General features: G+C 45.6%; 1 pseudogene; it reads right to left on the bottom strand.

The window, feature by feature from the left end:
• Positions 1-2,631: 2,631 nt before the first annotated feature.
• Positions 2,632-9,452, bottom strand: LOC119176955 (kinesin-like protein KIF2A; annotated as a pseudogene).
• Positions 9,453-21,201: the final 11,749 nt, after the last annotated feature.

Genomic DNA, 21,201 nt, shown 5'->3' with positions numbered 1-21,201 from the left:
AAGCAAGCACTCCTTTCGCGAAAGGGCGTCTGCTACGCTGGAGCAATGCAGGTGGCGCCACATTCGAAATGCGATTGCGAAGGAGAGGAGACCAAGGAGAAACGCGAGCGGGGGAGGAGAGTGTCGCTACTTTACGAAATTCTAGCGGCTTTACCAGAGTTTGGGGCGTGTGCTAATAAACGTGACTTCTGGGTTGTTAGCTGCTCACGTGTGCCGTTGTGCATTACTGGCATAAGTTACCGCTTGCGTGCTGCAGGCAGACGCATGCAACAGATGTTCCCGCCCGTTTGTTTAATGTCACCGCTGGCCCCGATTCTAAATCCACCCTGTTGCGAAATCATTGTTTTGATGAACGCAAGCAACCGGGTCGAAATAGAACGCTAAATATTCGCGTACACACGCTACTACAGCAAACATAAGCTGTGCGAGAGGCACAGCGCGGTCGTCAAAAAATGATGATGATAGCACTACAGGGTTGCACCCTCTTGCGCTTTGCGTGATTTAAAGATACATGAAAAACAGCAGGCCTGCACGGGAGGCGCAGCACAGTCACAGCGAAAGCTAGAAGAGCGGCCTTGCAGAGCCTTTTCGAAGCGCTCATTGGGTAACTACTGCAAGTAACTTTGATTGATACCCACTAGGCCATTATTAATAAGATTATTTGAGTAGTATGCCAGCATTTGCTAAGCTATTTTTCATCATTCTTCTGAGAAGCGTGGTATCCGCTAAACACTTGCAAGGAAATTTGTGCCAATTGTTCATGCAGTGGCTGACGATGAAGAAGAGTTATGGCTGAAGTGGGTATGCGCCACAGTTAATAGGGGAACAAGAACGAGTTTTCGCGATGGGTTGGAGCATTGGATGGCCCACTTGTTACCGAGACTGTGGTTGTGTCCCCGATTTTCAGCATTGTGCCGTCATTAGGTGTCATCGGGACCAGATGATACGCTAAATTTATGAGGCTGCAGAAATAGAAAGGCTGGGCAGTGCATGTGTCAGCAGGCCTTCACAAAACCCTTCACGTGTTGTTCATAGTGCGTTATCACGACGATTACTCGGTTGTTAGGCGAACTCTGTTTTCTTTGTTTTGTATTGTTCTCTTTTTTTGTCAGAAACTGCTCAAGTAGATATTGTGTGGCTTTGGCAAATAAATCTTGCTGTATGTCGGTGCCGCTGTCTGTCTCTTTCTTTTCTTGTCCCTCATTATTGGCGCGGTTTTTTATGTGAATCGTGTCGTACCAACTCGCTCAAGCAACCGCGTTAGCCAGTTGTTACGATATTCGCATTGTGCGACGACTGGTTGTTCTTTCTCTTGTTTGAAACGCTTTATAGCATCGTATCAATGCAAGTGCTTTCCCTAAATTAAGCCTGTCTAAGGCAAGTTTGACAACAAGTAACCAGCGTTGGTGTAGTTCAGCGACAGAATCCTGGGCTGGCACCCAGCATACCCGGGTTCGAGCCAAGCTGTGTCATTGGCGCAAGGCTTTTTTATTTAATTTTGCGCGATGTGGTCACGGACACCGGTGGTGGCAGCGGACGACAGCGCGTGACCCCAGTTGTGATCTCATAACAGCTTTCGCTGTAAAACCAAGCACCAAAGACACAGTGGGGCTTGAAGCCCGGTTCTGCTTGGTGCAAGCCCAGTATTCTACCACTGAGCTACGCTGGTGTTTGTGACATGTTGGATAACCTAGCCCCAATGACGCAATGGGGTTCGAACCCGGGTCCACTGGGTGCTAGCCCAGTATTTTACCACTGAGCTACGCCGGTGCTTGTGGCTTGCTTTCAAACTTATAAAGAGTTTTAAAACAGCGAAAGAACAACTTGTCGTCGCACAATGCGACAAGCTTAACGCGTAGGCCATCCAATGCTCCAACCCATTACAAAAGCTTGTTCTTGTTCCCCTATAAACTGTCGCGCATACCAACTTAAACCATAATTCTTCATCGTCTTCAGCCACTGCACGAACAGTTGGCACAGAATTCCTTGCAAGTGTTTAGCGAATACCATGTTTCTCAGAAGAATTATGAAGAATAGCATATCGAATGCCCGCCTAATACCTAAATGTTTATCATTATTGCCCAAATGGGTATAAAGCAAGCTTGCTTCCAGTAGTTACACAATGAGTATTTTGAAAAGGCTCTGAAAGGCCAGTTTTCTAGCTTTCGTTGTGACTGTGCGGTGCCTTCTGCGCAGGCCTGACGTTTTGTTTCTTCACCACCCCTTGAGAGGGCCACCTGGGTGGGCCGTGTCTGACATGTTCGAGGCTGAAGCATGGGACTTCAGGCTCAGCGTCTTTTTATGGGGCTCCAGCTTTAGAGTCTTTCTATTTATTTTGTTTTAAGGGAAGGTGGGGGTTTCGCATGCTTTTAAAAGTAAAGCTTGAATAAAGATAAAATAATATTGATTGATATGTAGAGTTTAACGTGCAAAAAATATAAAATATTAGGCAGTCTATTGAAATGTGAAATATTTTATTACAACATGGTTGCTCATCAACAAAAAAAACGGAGCGAAGCAGGAAAGTTGAGACAGCTGTGAGGTTCATTTTTTGGGCCGCTTGATGTTCCTGCTCATTCTTTTTTCTTCAACCAAGTTCTGTTAGAAGCCTGTTATCATTTCATTGAACTTCTAAAAGGCCTCCACTTTCTCACCAATCAGATCCTTGAACTTTTTCACGTACAAGTCAAGATTGTTGTCAACTTCATTGGTCATAGTAAGAAGGTCCCTGTCTTGATGCACCCATTGCTGGCTTGCCTCAAGAACTGTTTTGTGCAAGTCTAGGATCTCTTCTTCCTTATCTCTGATCTGGGAGATCCTTTGTTGACTGTGTGCATATCACCGGACATCTCCTCGTCATTGGAGGCCCTCAGAAGAGCTAGGTTGTCGTCTTCTTCACTCTCCATGGCCATCTTCTCATCCTCGTTTTAGGGAGGCTTGAGCTCTGGGCTGTCCTCAACGGCAAGCTTTTTCACACTGCCTGCATAGCGCAGTGTGTTGAGAGAATTCTGGCAAGAGCTCAAACCGGGAGAGATCATGGCGATCATGCAGGTGCGAGAGTTGTCCCCGATAAAGGAATTCCTGAAGACTTGTGTGAGCTTGCTGGCCGAAACAGAAGGTGGGCACCCCGATGACCCAACATCCTGATGCATTCCTTCAGGCCAAGCAGTCTCTTGCTGATCTCGGCTTCTACATCCTTGTCTCTCGGTTGGCGCTCCATGTGTCCACACCTCGTTCGTTTTCGGCAAGGTCAATGAGAGAGAACTTGCTGTGCAGCTGGCCGGACTTCCGTGTCCTGAACATGATCTGGAAACACTGCATGGGATCGCGAGGAATTCTGGTTGTGCGATGTCTGTCCGGATGTTCTCACAATGTTTCCATGCTGAATGAGCTTCAGTACGTCGTCAACGGAGTCCACCTCTCTCTCCACATGGCCGATAACCCGTACCTGATGCCTGGCATCTTCAGTAGAAGAAGTATTACCTTGACATTGGGCAGGTTGAACACCTTCCCGCTGGATATTTCAAAAAAGCTCGAGGCGACAACTAAATCTTCGTTGTTGTATATTAGAGACTTCAGCAGCTTAAACACGTCCTTGGTTGCTAGCGCATAGATGCTTTTAGGACAGTCTTGAGTTTTTTCGGAGAAATCTCCGCTCATTGTGTGTGTTTTACCACTGCCCGTCTGTGCATAGGCAAAACATGTTGCCATTCCTTCGTCAAATATGGTCTGGACGAGGGGCCTTGCGGTGAACTTGTAAATTAGCTCATTGTTCACCGTCTCGTCAAAGGCGTAATCGAATTGAAACGTCAAATTTCCTGGTTACTTTGTCAGATCGACCTTTAGCTTTGGTTTGTGGACTACTATCAGATCCCTGTTAGGCACAGCGATGACGTCCACCTCCTTTCGATATACCTCTTTTTTGTTAACTGGCCTCTTGCGTACAGCCACGCAAACCTGGTGCACCTCAGATGGGTCGCTCATCGATAGAGGCCTGAAGTCTCGTGTCGACCTGTACTTTCTTATCAAGGAAAAAAAACTCCCAGTTGAGATTTCCTGGGTCGACGTTCGTACGCTCGCACTTCTCCTCGATGTGACTCAGCTGTCTTGCCCTCCATCCCTCCTGCTGTTTCTTGATTCGGTCCACTTCCTTGACAACATCAGTGCAGCGCTTGCTGGCCGCAATCTAGTGCGACGCGCTGCCGCTAGGTGCAACCAGAGCCCGGGGACCTGCTGCTAGTGGGACTGCCACGTCGAGACCGAGTTCATTGGCACGTTTTTCTAGGCCAGCAAAGAAATTATACGCCTAGTCTTGGTAGTGGGAAGTGGTGCGCGTAGGGGCCCCATGACGCTGTCGTGACCGTTTTGTTGGTGCAGTGCCGGCCTAGCAAGACGCCACCGATGTTAAATTGTAATGGACTTCGCTGACGCCAGAAGCACTTGCGTATGCCTTGGAAGCTTTTTTGATTGAATTATGGTTAATGTCCTGGAGTCCCGAGTTGAGCGCGAACACTGTGCTGAAGTCGAGCTGTTTGCCCTTGGTCTCCTTCTTTTCGCTCTACCCCGCTACGGTGACCTGTTTGTCCTGCTCCATGCTCAGCACTGTGACTGAATGCATGCGCCCGTCCGTACGTAGAATGTCGACGCAGGCACCGATTCTAAGTCAGCCAAGTTGCGCAGCCATTGTTTTGATGGACGCAACCAGCCGGGTCGAAAAATAACGCTAAAATATTAGCGTGCACAAACGCTGCTAAGCTAGCATCAGCTGCACGAGAGGCGCGGAGCGGTGGTCAAGAAATGATGATGATAGCACTACAGGGCTCCTCCCTCTAGCGTTTTGCGCAATTTTAAGGTACGTGAAAAAGTCATGAAACACAATCTGTAAAGTGTCCCTCTTTGAAGTCCAGGTTGTCAATGTGAAGGGACCATCGGTAACCAGTGGTTTTCTGGTGGGTGACACTGGAAAAAATGCTGCGGGCGGAGAAGTAGAAGTCGGTGCGTTGTGGCCGTGCACAAGTGGTTCCCACGTGTAAAGGGCGTCACTCTATGTTGCCTCTGTGGTGTGACGTGGTTTAAATTGAACAGACTGGTAGGTGTATTAATGAGCGCTTGCGCAAGAAATGTTACAATGTAAAAAAACAAGATTTTTATCTGATGGTTTCCTTGCTATGCATTGTAAGACGTGTGCATGCACTCCATTCTCTGACCAGTGTGTCGTCTCCTGCCGCAGTCCTAACTAGTTGACGCGAGAAATTATTAAAGCGAATGCTATCACAAAATGTGCGAAGCTGTGTGTGAGTACGTCATTTTGTGGCCTTATCTGAAAAAGAACTCAATTTTCTGGAGCGTGTTCTGTGAAGTGTTGATATAAGATTGGGAATTTGAGATCAGATGACAACTAGGTTTTTTTTTTTTTTTGGTGAAGTGTGCTGCACCACACGTTTATGGTTTTCTCATGTGTCTGGCATCACGTGGGGTTAGCTATGTTATGTAAGGTCACGCAGTAAACAAACGTTGGAAGTTAGCACTCACACTATCATCTGTTCTTTCCCCTTGTTGACCCTATAGCATCCTCAGGCTCGAGCTGAACTGTGCTAAAGCAATATCATTTTCTCATGCATCAACTCACCCAGTCAGCAGTACTTATCAAGTGGAAGTCATTAGCACCTTCTTTTGTGCTTCCCGCCTTCGGGTAGGTAGGTGGTGAATTTCTAAACTCACATATTTGCAATCAGCATTGCTTGATTGACAGTTCTTCTTAGTGGATAATGGGCATTCTGAGTGCATTAGACGAGCTTCAAATTTGGCCCAATATTTTTTATAAGATTTCCGCTTTTATGAAAACGGTGTGATGGAAAGGCTGAAAAGAAGCGAAGTTGCAGTGTTTTTCTTCACAACTTCATAGTTCCGTCACGACAACTTCATCTGTTCCCTCACGACAACTTCATAGTCATGAGTCCGCACTAACTTGCCCGAATGTCAGCCTTAGCATAGTTATCTTTCTATGAAAGTCCGCTGGTCGAAAAGTTATTAGACGTGGAGAACTTGCGTGGTAAATGTACGCAGCGAGAGGTACTCGGTGCGTTTTCATGTGCGTTTGAAGACGACATTTGTCTTCATTTCACTAAGCAGCAACCACCCAAAGCGCGTATAATGATACGTATGCGCTACATGCTAAGCAGTTAGGACGACGAGGTTTCATGTCATCCCAGTATTAGGCATATTAGTATCGCATTCCCTTATCCCCACAGAACATCACATCTTTATTTAATGAAAAGTAGTACGTGGTTAGCTTGTGTTCTGCCTTCTCCACGCTGCTGTAGCATGACTGAACTGTTTACTTACATCTTTGTCATTTGCACACTACAAAAACTAGAGAAACAAAGATCGTAGAAAGCCCGCATATCTGTGCGATTAGTTCAGTACCACCGTTCGCACCTTATATGCATATGATTTTTTTCTCTCATTCTGTTCACCATAAAATGTGGGACAGTCGATTAGTCTAGTCAGAAAAGCGGGAAGCTTAGTGGCTGATGGCACTTGTGCTATACTGCGTTCACCACTTGTATGCACATGTTCTTGCACCAGTAAAATATAAAAGTCTTATCTAAGAATTCAGCAGAAAGCTTTTGTCGATAGATTACGTGCATGAAGGTGCTACAGCAAAATCTTGGTAAATAGGACAAGCATGCTTTTTTTCGGGCAAAACATGACAATTGCCATCCGTCGGTCACTAACAATGCCGAACAAACGCTGAAGACAATGTAAAAAGATGAATTTTGCAGATCAATTATACAAAAATATACATAAGGCATGCCGTCTAAATTGATTTTCAATGTCTGGGCTGTTTAAAGCGTTCTTAAATCTAAGAATGGACATGGGCCGGGCATGTAGTGCGTAGACAGGATAACCGTTGGTCATTGAGGGTAACTAACTGGATTCCCAGAGAAGGGAAGCGGGTTAGGGGGAGACAGAAGGTCAGGTGGGCAGATGAGATTAAGAAGTTTGCGGGTATAAATTGGCAGCAGCAAGCACAGGACCGGGTTAACTGGCGGAACATGGGAGAGGCCTTTGTCCTGCAGTGGACGTAGTCAGGCTGATGATGATGATGATGATGATGATGAAATCTAAGAACATGGTCGTGCAAGGTAACTCTGTTTTAAGCACCGTTTAAGTACCGATATGTCCCAGTTTATGTGACAGTAATATTTCTGTGTATTGGTGCAACGGCGAGATAAACACAACTAAGGCTCCTCGCATGATCAATAAATTACAGTGCTGTGTACACTTTCCAACAGCGTGCAAGTGCATGACATAGAACCACTTTTTTAACCGAGTCATCAAAAAACACTGCATTCACACATCATCTATTGGTCTTCATGTCTGGGAAGATACCAAGAACAGTTTGCTATGTGCTTGAATAAGAAAGCGGCACCCACTCTGAATTTATTCTGGTGATTGGAGGGTATCACAACAATAAACAGCACTCGAGAAAGTAACATTCGCCTATCTTATTACAATGCATTAGCAGCTGAGCAACACCAATTGCTTTCGTACGTCGTTTCAGGCATGCACAGAAACAGTTACACTCGTGCTGACATGACTGAACAAACCACAATTTGAGAACGTGCATGACGAACGCGCACATGGAAACACGACGTGGCTATCAGACGACGCATGAAGCAATCCACACTTCGCCTCTTCGGCCAGTATCCACCAGGCAGCGACTCTGCTCGATCTCGCGGCCAATTGCGGCAACGACCTGCGTGTGGCTCTTGCCACCACTGCAGGCGGGAACTTCTACGAGCTGCGCTTTCAACACGAAAGCACGGTGCAAAAAGTGTACCTAGAGCCGCCGCCCACATATAGATGCGCTCTACACATAACAAACTGCTACAAGTGGTGACACATGACGTATAGCTTTCAGTACCAGCATGCACTGCCCCCGGGATGCACTTGTCATCAACGCCGTCACTACGCACGAGCCTTGTTGTAGTCATCTACTATGGTCACATCACAGAAAACTTGGTTACTTAGCAAGTGCAGCTTACTACAATTAATATTGCTCCAAAAATGCTAGCCTTCCTTCGTAAAACATTCGAATATTTCGTCATTGAATTCATTGCTTTGACCTTTTGGCAAAACTTAGGTGTTTATTCTAAACGAAACGAAACACAGCAATAAACAAAGTAACAAATGCGTTCGAAGCCCGCAAGCATGAAGACTAGGCAATTCCATGTACTACCTATAATTTCCTTGGTCGCGGAACGAATGTAGCGCCAGACTTCTCTCCGGTTAATTTTAGGAAACTTTATGGTCACACATCGACCATCATTGTCGCTTCTCAGTCGAATAAGCCCAACCGTGATAAAGCTCTGATCGTTTATATGCGGAACGCAAGTGTGCACTAGAATCATCGCACGCACTGGCGCGTAAGCGAGCTTGTTACGCAGGAACCTATAGTACCTGCACGTCATGAGGGCACCTGTAGAGAGCATGTCACGCGGGCACCTGTAGTACCTACACGTCACGAGTGCATATGCAGCGGGCAGTGTCAAGCGACTACCTGCCCGTCACGAGGGCACCTGTAGCGGGCATGTCACGTTAGTACCTGTAGTACCTGCACGTCACGAGGGCAACTGTATTGAGCATGCCACACGGGCACCTGTAGTACCTGCAGGTCACGAGGACACCAGTAGCGCGCATGCCACGTTAGTACCTGTAGTACCTGCACATCACGAGGGCACCTGTAGTACCTGCCCATCACGAGGGCAGCTGTAGCGCGCATGTCACGTTAGTACCTGTAGTACTTGCACGTCACGAGGGCACCTGTAGCGGCCATGTCACGCGGGTAGCTGTAGTACCTGCACGTCACGCGGGCACCTGTAGCGGGCATGTCACGCGGGCACTCGTAGTACCTGCACGTCACGAGGGCACCTGTAGCGGGCATTTCACGTTAGTACCTGTAGTACCTACACGTCACGAGTGCATCTGTAGCGGGCATCGTCAAGTGACTACCTGCCCGTCACGAGGGCACCTGTTGCAGGCATGTCACGTTTGTACCTGTAGTACCTGCACGTCACGAGGGCAACTGTATTAAGCATGTCACACGGGCACCTGTAGTACCTGTATATCACGAGGGCACCTGTAGTACCTGCCCATCACGAGGGCAGCTGTAGCACGCATGTCACGTTAGTACCTGTAGCACCTGCGCGTCACGAGGTCACCTGTAGCAGCCATGACACGCGGGTAACTGTAGTACCTGCACGTCACGAGGGCACCTGTAGCGGGCATGTCATACGGGCACCTGTAGTACCAGCACGTCACGAGCACACCTGTAGCGGGCATGTCACGCGGGTACAGTACCTGCACATCACGAGGGCAACTGTAGCGGCCTTGTCACATGGGTACTTGTAGTACTTGCACGTCACGAGGCCACCTGTAACGGGCATGTCACGTGAATTCCTATAGTACTGTACGTCATGAGGGCACCTGTAACGGGCATCTCACGCAGACAACTGAAGTAAACAGATAGACCGTTAGCAACTTTAATTCGAATGTTTTACGAACCGATCTCCAGCCTTGTTACTTGATTCTTTTTACCCAACTTCATTGTTTGAAAATTTTATGTATTAAAGTGACCTAATTAAGCAATTAACGGCATTACACAAAAATCTGGTGTACTCCAGGCAATAGTCCACAACATTCATTTGTCAGTGGCTTCACTGAGTGCGTTTGGTAGTGTTTAAATTCAGTTTAAAAATAGCTGGAGTGTGCACCTGTATAGGCATATTGTTATGTTCAGCCTCCCTGGCTTGGCGCCGCTTGGATGCCTGAGACTTTGCGGCTGAGCCTACCCTGATTTCTTCCAGGCCAGCACTCTCTGAGATGTGGCAGGAGTGGCTACAACACAAAAGTCGTTCTTAGAATTCTCCAGTGTGGTCGGCGCCTCTCATAGAACCCGTTGAAAATACCCGACAGGCTGAAGGCCTAAGAAGGGCTGTTTGAATTCAAAACGTTTTAGAAAGGATTTTCATCTCTGAATTGCATCAGAGAATAAGCCAATCGTCTGAAATAGGTGTTCGGGTGCATTTCCCACGTTCTCCGTGGTGCCTTCATGCCACCGTTTCCACAAACCGTGGACCTTCTGGCACCGCACACTCATCAACGCAGCAGACTACAGAGTTTACTTGCACGTAGGACCCAACGTCTTTGCGCTACGGTGTGTGGTGCGCTTGGTGTATTGTGCAGTGTTCTATTCCTCGCCATGGGACGACCTGGGCGTGCCTTTTTTCCCTCTGTCATGGGTTGGGAAGAAGGTAGTGTTCTACCTTCTCGTTTCGGGGTCGCAAGTGAAATTGGCATTTTCTTTGGACTGTCTTGGCCTCCATTGTTTTTCCCTGCAGGGAATCTTGGGAAGACCAGGGCATAAAACGCGAGTGCCGAGAGGCTCCAGACAAGCTCCCAGAAGCCACCATCAAGCTCCCTTCGAGAGCTTCCATGATGATAACCTCATCATGTAGTAACACGTTAAGTATAAATATTGTAAAGAAACGTTACTGTTAGCTGCTCCGGGCTCCTCTCCTTGACATGTCCTCGAGACGTTGGCTGCCTCCGGTCGTAAGGGAAGACACCCGACTACATCAATATTTGCACCCCTGCTATTAATGAGTTCAAAATTTCTTGTTTTAACAGATCAGATGTACAAGCGTGGTTCACACTTCTGACGTAGTTCTCTCAAGGCTCATCACAAACATTAGTGTCATTATTTCTTGGTGATTTATTCTTGATAACCCTGGCCTAGTAAATTTGCTAATCATAGTGTTCGCTCTCAGTCTAGCACAAGGTGTAACAACATGTGAGTTCATCGAACAATAATTCGCATGAAATTTGTCGAACAAGAATTCGCCTGTTTAGACGGTGTAACTATTTGCAAATAGAACAACTTGCACCTACATGGCACTCACCCTGCAGGACACTGCCGATGTAGGACTTCCGGTATTGCCCAATAAATGGGCCGGGTAGTGGGGGCGAGGGGCACTTGTTTCTGAAGCGAACTAATCAGAACTGTTTTTTTAAAGACGTTTAGAATGATGTTTAGCAACTACTATGATATAATCAACCCACCGCGGTGGTCTAGTGGTTAAGGCACTCGGCTGCTCGCCCGCTGGTCGCGGGGTCAAATCCCGGCCGTGGCGGCTGCATTTCGAAGGGGGCGAAAATGCTTGACGTCCATGTGCTTATAAAGTACACGTTAGAGAACCCCTGGTGGGTGAAAATTACGGAGCTCTTCACTACGGCATCTCTCATAATTATATTGTGCTTTTGAGACGTTAAACCCCAGCCATTGTTATACTACAATATAATGGTGCACAGAATTACACTACACATTTTCGTAATGTAAGCTCAAAACACGTGCAACAGGGCAGCAGTCACGCTCAAAAGGGCTGCTGCAGTACTCCATATAAAGGTAAAGCTCTTATTATGTTTCCAGTGTCATGTGGTGGAACCTTTCGTTAGCGACCTGGTTTGATCATCGCTGATCAAGTTTGAAAATGGCCAGCACTGGTTGGAGGAAAAGTGATTGGACAAAAAGTACAGAGAGAGAATGAGACAGGAAACAAAGTAACGCACAGGGAAAAAAATTATTTAAAAAAATTACTGGATTTACCGCAATCGAGAGTTGCTGTAATCACAAAATAGTTTCCAGACAAACAGGTTGGTTGGAGATGATGCTATAACCACAATATTGAAACGGCTTTAGTGCATGTCCGCATAGCCTGCCCCCGCACCACACCATACCGCTCACGATATTGTCCCCATAGACGCCATTGTTTGCTGTAACTGTGGGGGATGAATCTCGGGCTTTGCCTCTTGTGTAGCAACGCGACACAAGCTGTGTAACGCCGGTCTAAAAGCTTACTGAGCCGGAATGAAGCTGTTTTGAAGAAAACTTCTTTGAAAGTCCCGTCTCGATACGATATGGTCACTCAGCGTGGCACCATCTCCCGAAAGTGAAATTCTCACCACTGAATTCCCTAATCGTTAGCCTCGAAAAAAGTGCAAGCAACCTAATCACAGGGTCGAAGTTGACAAGCAAGTTTATGTTGCCCTGCATGTAACTTTAGATGTTGCTCTTTGAAAAATTAAATAATACTTTAGGCGCATACTCGAAGTTAATGCTTCTGTGATATTGTCAACACCCCCTGAGAACTTGGAATCGACAGTTTTCGTAACTTGTTTGGGTAGTAAATATAGTGTAAGTACAATGCGGCATTGTATTAATGGTTTATTCCAAGAGGCCGCTTTTTCAATCGTTTCACTTTATATGAGATGTTTCCGATTGAGTGTCCGGATAACAGCAATAGCGTTTGGCTCAAGGTCACTCGAACGCCACCGCCAGCGGGAGTTAAAAGCGTTTCATGCTTAAAACAAGAAAGGAAGGGTGTTCTAACTACGACCGTTCAGAAAGAGTGGTGCATCATAAAAAGCGCGATAGCTCTTACAAGGCTACCGCAATATGATAACGAGGTGCGTCGCGTGGTGGAGCTCCAGATCAATTTCGACCACCTGGGGTTGTTTATCGTACACCTCAATCTAAGTACACGAGTTTTCTTGCATTTCGGCCACGTTGAATTGCGGCCACAGCAGCCGTGATTCGAAACCACCGTCCTCAAGGTTAGCAGCATGGCACCTTGCCTGCTGAGCTACAAGGGCATGTTGTATGTGGTGATATTAAATGTATACCAATGGAAAGTGAAAGTTTCAAAGTATTGTAGCTGGAAGGCTTTCGGATACAGCACCCTGACTCTTCTGTAAAAAGCAGAGAACGATCATCGATTTTCTGCGTCTACCACATGCAAGAGGCTGAGGCAAGACCTCAGCCTCTTGCTTAAGAAAGGCGTTGTGTCTGTTGCAGCTATGGCTAAAAAAATAGTGCTAGCTTTTCAAAATACTGATGCATCGATGCGCTTCGTGGGCCTATTTGTCTGAATGAATCTCAGATTACTTGTTTTTGTTTGTCGACTCGAGGACAGGTGCCAATGTGCATTTGATGTTTCCTCCACAACATAAGCATTCATTCAATCTACCCCCTCCTACAACAGACTCGGAAATTGTTCTTTGCGTTAAACCAGTACAGGCGGCCGGCTGGCTTTGTTCCAGTGAGTGGTCTATTCTGTGCAGTCTGGTGTTCATTATTTGGTGCGTTACTTTAACTGGCTAAGTGTGTGCTTGCCAGATTCAAAGCTGTTTCGGTCTCTCACTTCTAACGTTAAATTTGGACGTGGTGATGCTCGCGTGGCCACCTGGCAGCCATGCCTGAGTTATTATTATTATTATTATTATTATTATTATTATTATTATTATTATTATTATTATTATTATTATTATTATTATTATTATTATTATTATTATTATTATTATTATTATTATTATTATTATTGGGGTTTTACGTCTGAACACCACGATATGATTATCAGAGATGCCGTAGTAGAGGGCTTCCGAAATTTCAACCACCTGGTGTTCTTCAACGTGCACTGACAGAATCCCAATATAGAAGATGGTAAGGCAGAGAGACACGATCTCTCCAATGCTATTCAACGCGTGTTTACAGAAGCTTTTAAAATCCATAGATACGGAAGAGTTAGGGATAGAAGTTAATAGCGACCATCGTAGTAACCTGCGATTCGATGATGACATTTGCAAATAAATAAATAAAATACCTTGATGAGTAACTCAAAGGATGAATTACAACTCATGATTACTGAACTGAACACCGAAAGCAAAAAAGTAGGTCTGAAATTAGTATGCACAAAACTAAAGTAATGTGCAACAGTCTCGGCAGAAAGCGTCCCTTTGCTATAAATGGAGAGACGCTGGAATTTGTATAGGAATACATATACTTATGACAGGTAGTAACCGCGGAGCCCAATCATGAGAGTAAAATAACGAAATAAGGATGGGTTGGATCACACTCGATGAGCATTCTCAATTCATCAATGGTAATCTGCCACTAACCCTCAAGAAGAAGGTATATAGCAGCAGCATCTTGCCAGCACTTACCTACGGAGCAGAAACCTGGAGACTCACAAAGAGGGTTCAGCTTAAATTCAGGACGAATCAGTAAGTGCTCGGAAGGAAAATGATAGGTGTAACCATAAGGGACAAGAAAAGAGCAGAGTCGGTCAGGGAACAAATGGAGGTCAAAGATATCATAGTTGAAATCAAGAAATCGACATGAGCCGGGCACGTAGCACGTAGGCAGGATGACCACTGGTCATTAGGGGAACTGACATTGGTTCCAAGAAAAGGCAAACGCACGAAGGGGAAGCAGAAACTCAGGTGGGCCGATGAGATTTAAAATTTTGCAGGTATAGCCTTGCAGCAGAAAGAACAAGACCGGGTAGATTGGTGGATCATGGGAGAGGCCTTTGCCCTGCAGGGGGCGTAGTCAGGATGATGATAATGATTATGATGATGATGATGACTTTGCAAAGTACACGGGCCTCTACCATTTCACCTCAATTGAAATACGACCACCACGACCGGGATCAAGCCCGCGATCGTCGGGTCAATAGCCAGCCGAGCACCTTGACCACTGCTCTACCGCGGTGGACTGCCATGTCTGAGCCATTCTTTGCAAAGATGCAGCGCTGACCAGTAACCGACACGAAGAAGCGTCATGGCCTTTATTTTTCGTTCAAGTGTTAATTTAGCTCAAAGAGCTACGGCTTGACATGCTGATTTCATTCATATCGGATTAGTTGAGCATGCTGTAATAAAGCACTCCTCGGTAGTTGAATAAGTGGACGTTCAGTCGAGCTTTGCGCCATAAATTTATCATAGTAAACAAACAGAAGTGGGAACCGTAAATTAGCATAACGAAAACAATTACAAAGGAACAAGTGAGCACAAGTTGGTGATTTTTGTTTTATTGTGTCGTCTACTTGTACAGCGGAAGCTGTTATGAGATCACAACTCGGGTCACGCGCAGTCGTCCGCCGCCGCCAGTTTGCGCAACCACATCGCACGAAATTAGAAAAAAAAATGTAGCACCAGTGACGCAGTGAGGCTCGAGCATAGGTCCGATGTGTGCCAGCCAGCATTCTACCACTGAGCCACGCTGGTGCTTAAGACTTGTTAGCAAACCTCCCTTAGGCAGGCTTGATGTCGGGAAAGCAATCGCGTTAGTACGACTCATAAAGCGTTTTAAAACAGTGAAAGAACAACCAGTCGTCGCACAATGCAAATAGCGTGACTATTGCGTCGTCCGAAGCCCCAACCCATTACAGGAGCCTGTTCTTGTTCACCTATTAGCTGTGGTGCATACCCACTTCACCCATAATTTTTTCATCGTCGTCAACACTGGATGAACAATTGGCACAAAATTCCTTTCAAGTGTTGAGCGGATACCACGCTTCTCAGAAGAATGACGAAAGATAGCACAGCGAATGGCGGCCTGCTGTCCAAAAAAAAAATTTGTTATTACTCGCTCCTTTTGTGTGAGTTCTAACCTGCCTGCCTGCCTGCCTGCCTGCCTGCCTGCCTGCCTGCCTGCCTGCCTGCCTGCCTGCCTGCCTGCCTGCCTGCCTGGCCTGCCTGGCCGGTCTGTCTGTCTGTCTGTCTGTCTGTCTGTCTGTCTGTCTGTCTGTCTGTCTGTCTGTCTGTCTGTCTGTCTGTCTGTCTGTCTGTACATTTGTCTCATAGGCCACTCTTAACGGCACCGGGTACTTAAAACGGCTGACCCTATTCGCAGCGCCCACCAATGTTGTTCAAGATTCAGTGTTCATACTTGTTCAATTGTCAATAAAAAGCAATTATTGAGCATGTCTGGGGCATCATAACAATACGTATATATTCCGCATGTGCGTCTTTTACTATAAAGGCATAAATAAGTAATTTTAAGGACCGTAGCGCTTATCACGCTGCGCTGACCATGCCACGCTTGCCGAAAAAGGCGAGTGTTTCCAACGCTTTTCTAAGACGAGACAGTGGTGGCACCTACCCGTCGCCCTGCGTTCTACACCTGATCACTTCTGAGACAGGAGCGCACACCAATCTCAGAGCCACGCACTTCGTTTTCCAAGAAAACTGCCAGATGGCGCTCATGTCTTACGTGTTAAGAACCATCTAAACTCCCTAAGAAATGAGACGAGCCTGGAGCAGAGGTTTATAACTACAGCTCAAGGTGCTAGGCTAGAAGGGGACGAAGCTATTGAATATATAAGAGTAGGGGCGACAGAAAAATTTCAACAAAGAAATGCTTTATGCACCACAATAGACAAGGATGAATCAAGTGGCGCAATGGCTCCGTTTTCACAACGAGATAGGGAAAGGGCTGAGAAAAGGGTTCCTAGTAGTACATCAACAGGCCCAGATAGCATTCCAATTATGCTGATGAAGACATTAGGTCCGAAGTCTAAGCAGGCTTTGAGAGAGGCAGTTAGCAAATAATAATCGATGGTGAAGTTCCCGATGGATGGAAACTTAGCAGGATGAGCATGATCTATAAAAGAAAGGGAAACAAAGCTGGCATAAGCAACTACCGTCCTATAACGGTGACATCAGTGGTGTATAGGTTGGCGATACAGATTATAAAGGAAAGACTGCAGGCATAAATAGAGGATGAGGGAGTGCTGGGGGAACTGCAGAATGGGTTTCAGAAACACAGGAGGTTGGAAGACAATCTGTTCTCACTGACGCAGAGCATCGAAATAGCAGAAAATGAACACAGGCCCCTGTGGCTAGCATTTTTGGATATCAAAGGAGCGTACGATAGCATGCTTCAAGATGAATTGTGGGGAATACTGAACACACTAGGCGTGGAAGATGTAGTCACTATTTTTTTAAAAGATATCTACAAAGGTAACAAGGTAGTTATAAAGTGGGAAAAGAGGTATCCAAGCCTGCAGAGGTAAAACCGGGGCTTAGGCAGGGGTTCATGATGTACCTTCAAGGATTAGAGACCAAATTAGAGGGAAGTGGACTGGGTATCAACCTCTCTTTCGTCAAACAAGGAAAACTTATTGAACAGGCACTACCAGCCTTGATGTACGCAGATGATATAGTGCTAATGGCCGACAACAAGGAAGATTTGCAGAGATTGGTGAACATCTGCGGTAATGAGGGAGATAGGTTAGATTTCAGATTCAGTAAGGAAAATCAGCAGTCATGATATTTAATGACAATGAAAGTAGTGAGCTTAGAATACCGGAGCCGGGTCACGGTAGACATAACAGATAAATACAAATATCTGGGCGTATGGATAAGCAATGGGGCCGAGTACCTAAGGGAACATGAAATATACGTGACGACTAAAGGTAACAACAATGCAGCGGTAATTAAAAACAGGGCACTGTGCAATTACAATAGGTATGATGTTGTGAGAGGAATATGGAAAGAGGTCGTGGTTCCTGGTCTTACGTTCGGCAATGTGGTCTTGTGCACGAGATCAGAAGTTCAAGCAAGATTAAAAATTAAGCAACGTGGAATAGGTAGGCTTCCTTTAGCTCACGGGAATACACCAAATCAGGGAGTACAAGGTGATATGGAATGGACATCATTTGAGGGCAGGGAAGCTATAGCAGCAAGATCAAATTTGAGAAGCGATTGAGAGTCATGGGGGAGGAGCGTTGGGCTAGGAAGGTATTCAGCTAATTGTACATAAAGAATGTCGATACAAAGTGGAGGAAGCGAACCAGATAATTGACTAGTAAATACTTAGAAAACAGCAGAGGGCCAAACCAAAAAGAATTATCGGTTAAGAAGAAAGTGAAGGAAGCTGGGACCGATATGTGAAGAATTGGCATGATTAAGAAGTCCGCACTAAAGATCTATCAAACTTTCAAGCAGGAAATTGCCAAAGAAAGGATCTATGATAATACTCGGGGTAGTTCTCTACTGTTTGAGGCCAGGACGGGAGTATTGCGAACCAAGTCATATCGGGCCAAATACGAAGGGGTACACACGGTATGCAGTGCGTGTGGAGAGGAGAGGAAGAAGAAACTGTCGAACACTTGATAATGTTTTGTGAAGGGTTTCACGCTATAGGTCAGGATGATGGCACAGAGTTTTTCACAGCACTGGGGTTTAGGGGCAGGGAGGGCGAAATAGACTTTAAGCGGGTAGAATTAACTAGAAGGAGGTTATCTGATTGGTGGCTAAAGTCAAGGCACGAGTGAAAATTAAACCCTTCACTACAAAGTACGAATCCTCAACCTCACTATGTAAAGAAAACAAATGTAACTTTTGGTTCATTAAGTATTACGGCTTGGTGGCGCTAGCCACCGCCTGATCTAAAGGGTATAGCCATATCAATCCATGACCTGACTTGATGCGCTCGTATGCCTCCGCTGCACACTCGAGGCACTCTAACCCAGCGCCTCCAGATTACGATTCACCAATGTTCTTGCGCAGAACATTGAATAAATGTTTTGTTCACTCTCTCTACACGCAAGACGATCGTCTTTCGGCGACATTTGCAGATTAACATGCAGATACAGGCCAATTTTTTTAGATTCCAGCTGGATATTGCGGCTTTGCAGGAATAATAGGCGGCGACTGAGATGTCAAACCACGCCAGAGAAATCGTACGTTTCGCTAGTTTGGACATAACATATGAAACTTAGGATAGAAAAAAGAACTTCGATTATTTGCTCTTGCCTGTATATGCGCTGCATTTTATGTATATACCGTACAAAAGTCCTCTTATGTTTAATATCCTTGGCTAAGCCGTAGATTGTGAGAATGTTTTTCAATTTACGTGTCACAATATACCGATATTACTGCTATTTGCTGAGTGGCAGGTATTAAAGTCAAGACAGTTTATAGAACAGAAGCGCTGTGGCTCGCGACAGTGCAAATAGTAGCTGAAAACGCACAGGCAGTTGACGAAGCCATACTCTCGGTGAGGAAGTGTAGTGCGCTTCACCATTTCACTAATGTGCGTACCGCCGTCCAAATATTTAACTAGCGCGCTGGAGTGGTGACTTTTTATTTATTAATACTGTAACCCTCACTTGAGGGTCATTACAGGGAGGAATATAAACACAAAACAAAAACAATACACAATGACAAAACAGACATTACGTTTCATGTTGCCGGTAGTACAATTCTAGCGAACACTCAAACTTTTTGACATTTGCGCTAGTAACAGCGTACTCTGGAAGTCTATTCAACACTTCTATACTATACGGAAAAAAAAAATTTTTAAAGCCATCCAGACGCGTCCAAAAAGGCCTTATTGGGTGACTATGGTTCAACCGAGCTCCTCGTTTGGGTGCAGGTTGTATGTATGTGTCTTTATTTATTTTGATTTCGCCTCTTATAATTTGAAACAGGAGTTTTAACCTTTGCTTTTCGCGGCGCACTTGCAGGGGTTCTAGCGCACATGATTTTAACAAATTTGTGACGGATTCTGTCCTCCGGTACCGCGAGCAAATGAAGCGCAGTGCTAGCCTTTGAATTTTTTCTATTTTATCTCTCAGTGACTGCTGATGAGGACTCCATACAGAAGACGCATACTCCAAAATAGGGCGAACAAATGTCTTATATGAAAGTAATTTGACATCTCTAGGGGCATCTTCGAGTTTTTTCCTCAAGTAAAACAACTTCCTGTAGGCCTTTGAACACACCTCCTCAACATGAGTGTGCCACCCCAAATCGCTGGTAATAGTCACCCCCAGGTATTTAAAGCTGTGTGTTCTGGTCAGAAGGCTATTTCCGATTTTATAATCATATGCGAGTACGGATTTTTTCTTAGTTATATGGGTGAACGTAGTTTTTGAAAAGTTAATTTCCATCCCCCACTGGGTGCACCAATTATGCAAGGCTTGCAGACAGCGATTAATTTTGATTTGGTCGTTTGCGTTAGTTACAGGCGCGTAAATTAAACAATCGTCTGCAAAAAGTTTGATTTTAACCGGGCTTTCGACAACTACGGAAATATCATTTATAAAAATTAAAAACAACAAAGGACCCAGCACAGACCCCTGTGGGACACCAGACAGTGCTTTCAATGAACTAGATGTGCAATCATCTACACGTACTTTTTGTTCACGGTTCTTCAAATACGCGGCTATCCAATTTAGTATATCTGAGCTAAGTCCTAGTTTAGTATATCTGAGCTAGTCCTAGTGTGCGTCAGTGTCATATGATGGAGCGAAGTTGCGAATAAGGCGAGGGTTAACACATGTTCACAAAGTGCTCATCTGGGCCCCTCCTTCTGCTAGGCCGTCCCATCTTACAGTAGCTAACCAATTTTAGCCCACTTCAGAAACCTATAGTCTTTGGAACATCTCATGAATGGGGGCGTGTCTCGTATCTTCAAATTTTATTTCCTCGATTTCTTGCTGCAACAGTCATATTCGGATCATAAAAAAGAGAAATAGATAAAATGAAAACACGTGAAGGTCTACCTGGATAAAGAACCGGTTTGCCACCACGTACAGGGGTGGGAAACTAGGGACCGAAAAGAGGATAGAGAGAGCTAGGGATATATAAAATAAATAAATAAAGCATGCACATGCAAACACAAGCTAGACGTTCCGATGATAGTCGTCTGGCGAGACCAGTTGACAAACAACGCACGAAAGCACCTCTACAGCCTTCTTCTGCATTGTTCGTTACATGAAATGCGAGCGAAAGCCATGCCACCTGTTGTGCAGAAAGATGTATAGGCTGTCGCGGCTGGTTGAAGTTCATAGATTAGAGTAGTGCAAAAGACCAAATCATGAAACAAAGAAGACCACAGGACAAGAAGCCGATATGACAACTGACGTCATTTATTTAGACCAGCGCTTTGTCCGGTGGGCTTTTGTCTTGTGCTTCCATCTTTTGAGCTGCTCTAAACTATGATGCCTGTTAGCGTGAAGGGTGGCTGTGGCGTCCTTAGAGGAGAATATCCCAGCAAACGGTAACCCAAACTGAGCGCGCGCTTTGTTGGCAGGCGCTTGCCTCTTACGTACAACTTCGCGCCGCCAGCTGTAGCTAGAAATTTTGGGGCTGTACTTCCATTTGGCTTCTGTCATCAGTTCTTGCAGTCTGATTTCTATACGAAGTGATGGCGCATTTTTCGGATCAGCTCTTACACAATGTTAGTCACTCATTACCCCCACTTTAGTGAAAGAAGCCAGTAGGTATCCTTTTCCAGTGCCGTGGAAAGTTCAATTGCCTAAATAGGCAGCTAGTCTGCGAAAACTA

This window comes from Rhipicephalus microplus, chromosome X, assembly GCF_043290135.1.
Source record: "Rhipicephalus microplus isolate Deutch F79 chromosome X, USDA_Rmic, whole genome shotgun sequence".
NCBI lineage: Eukaryota > Metazoa > Arthropoda > Arachnida > Ixodida > Ixodidae > Rhipicephalus > Rhipicephalus microplus.
This window is presented reverse-complemented; position numbering and strand designations above follow the sequence as displayed.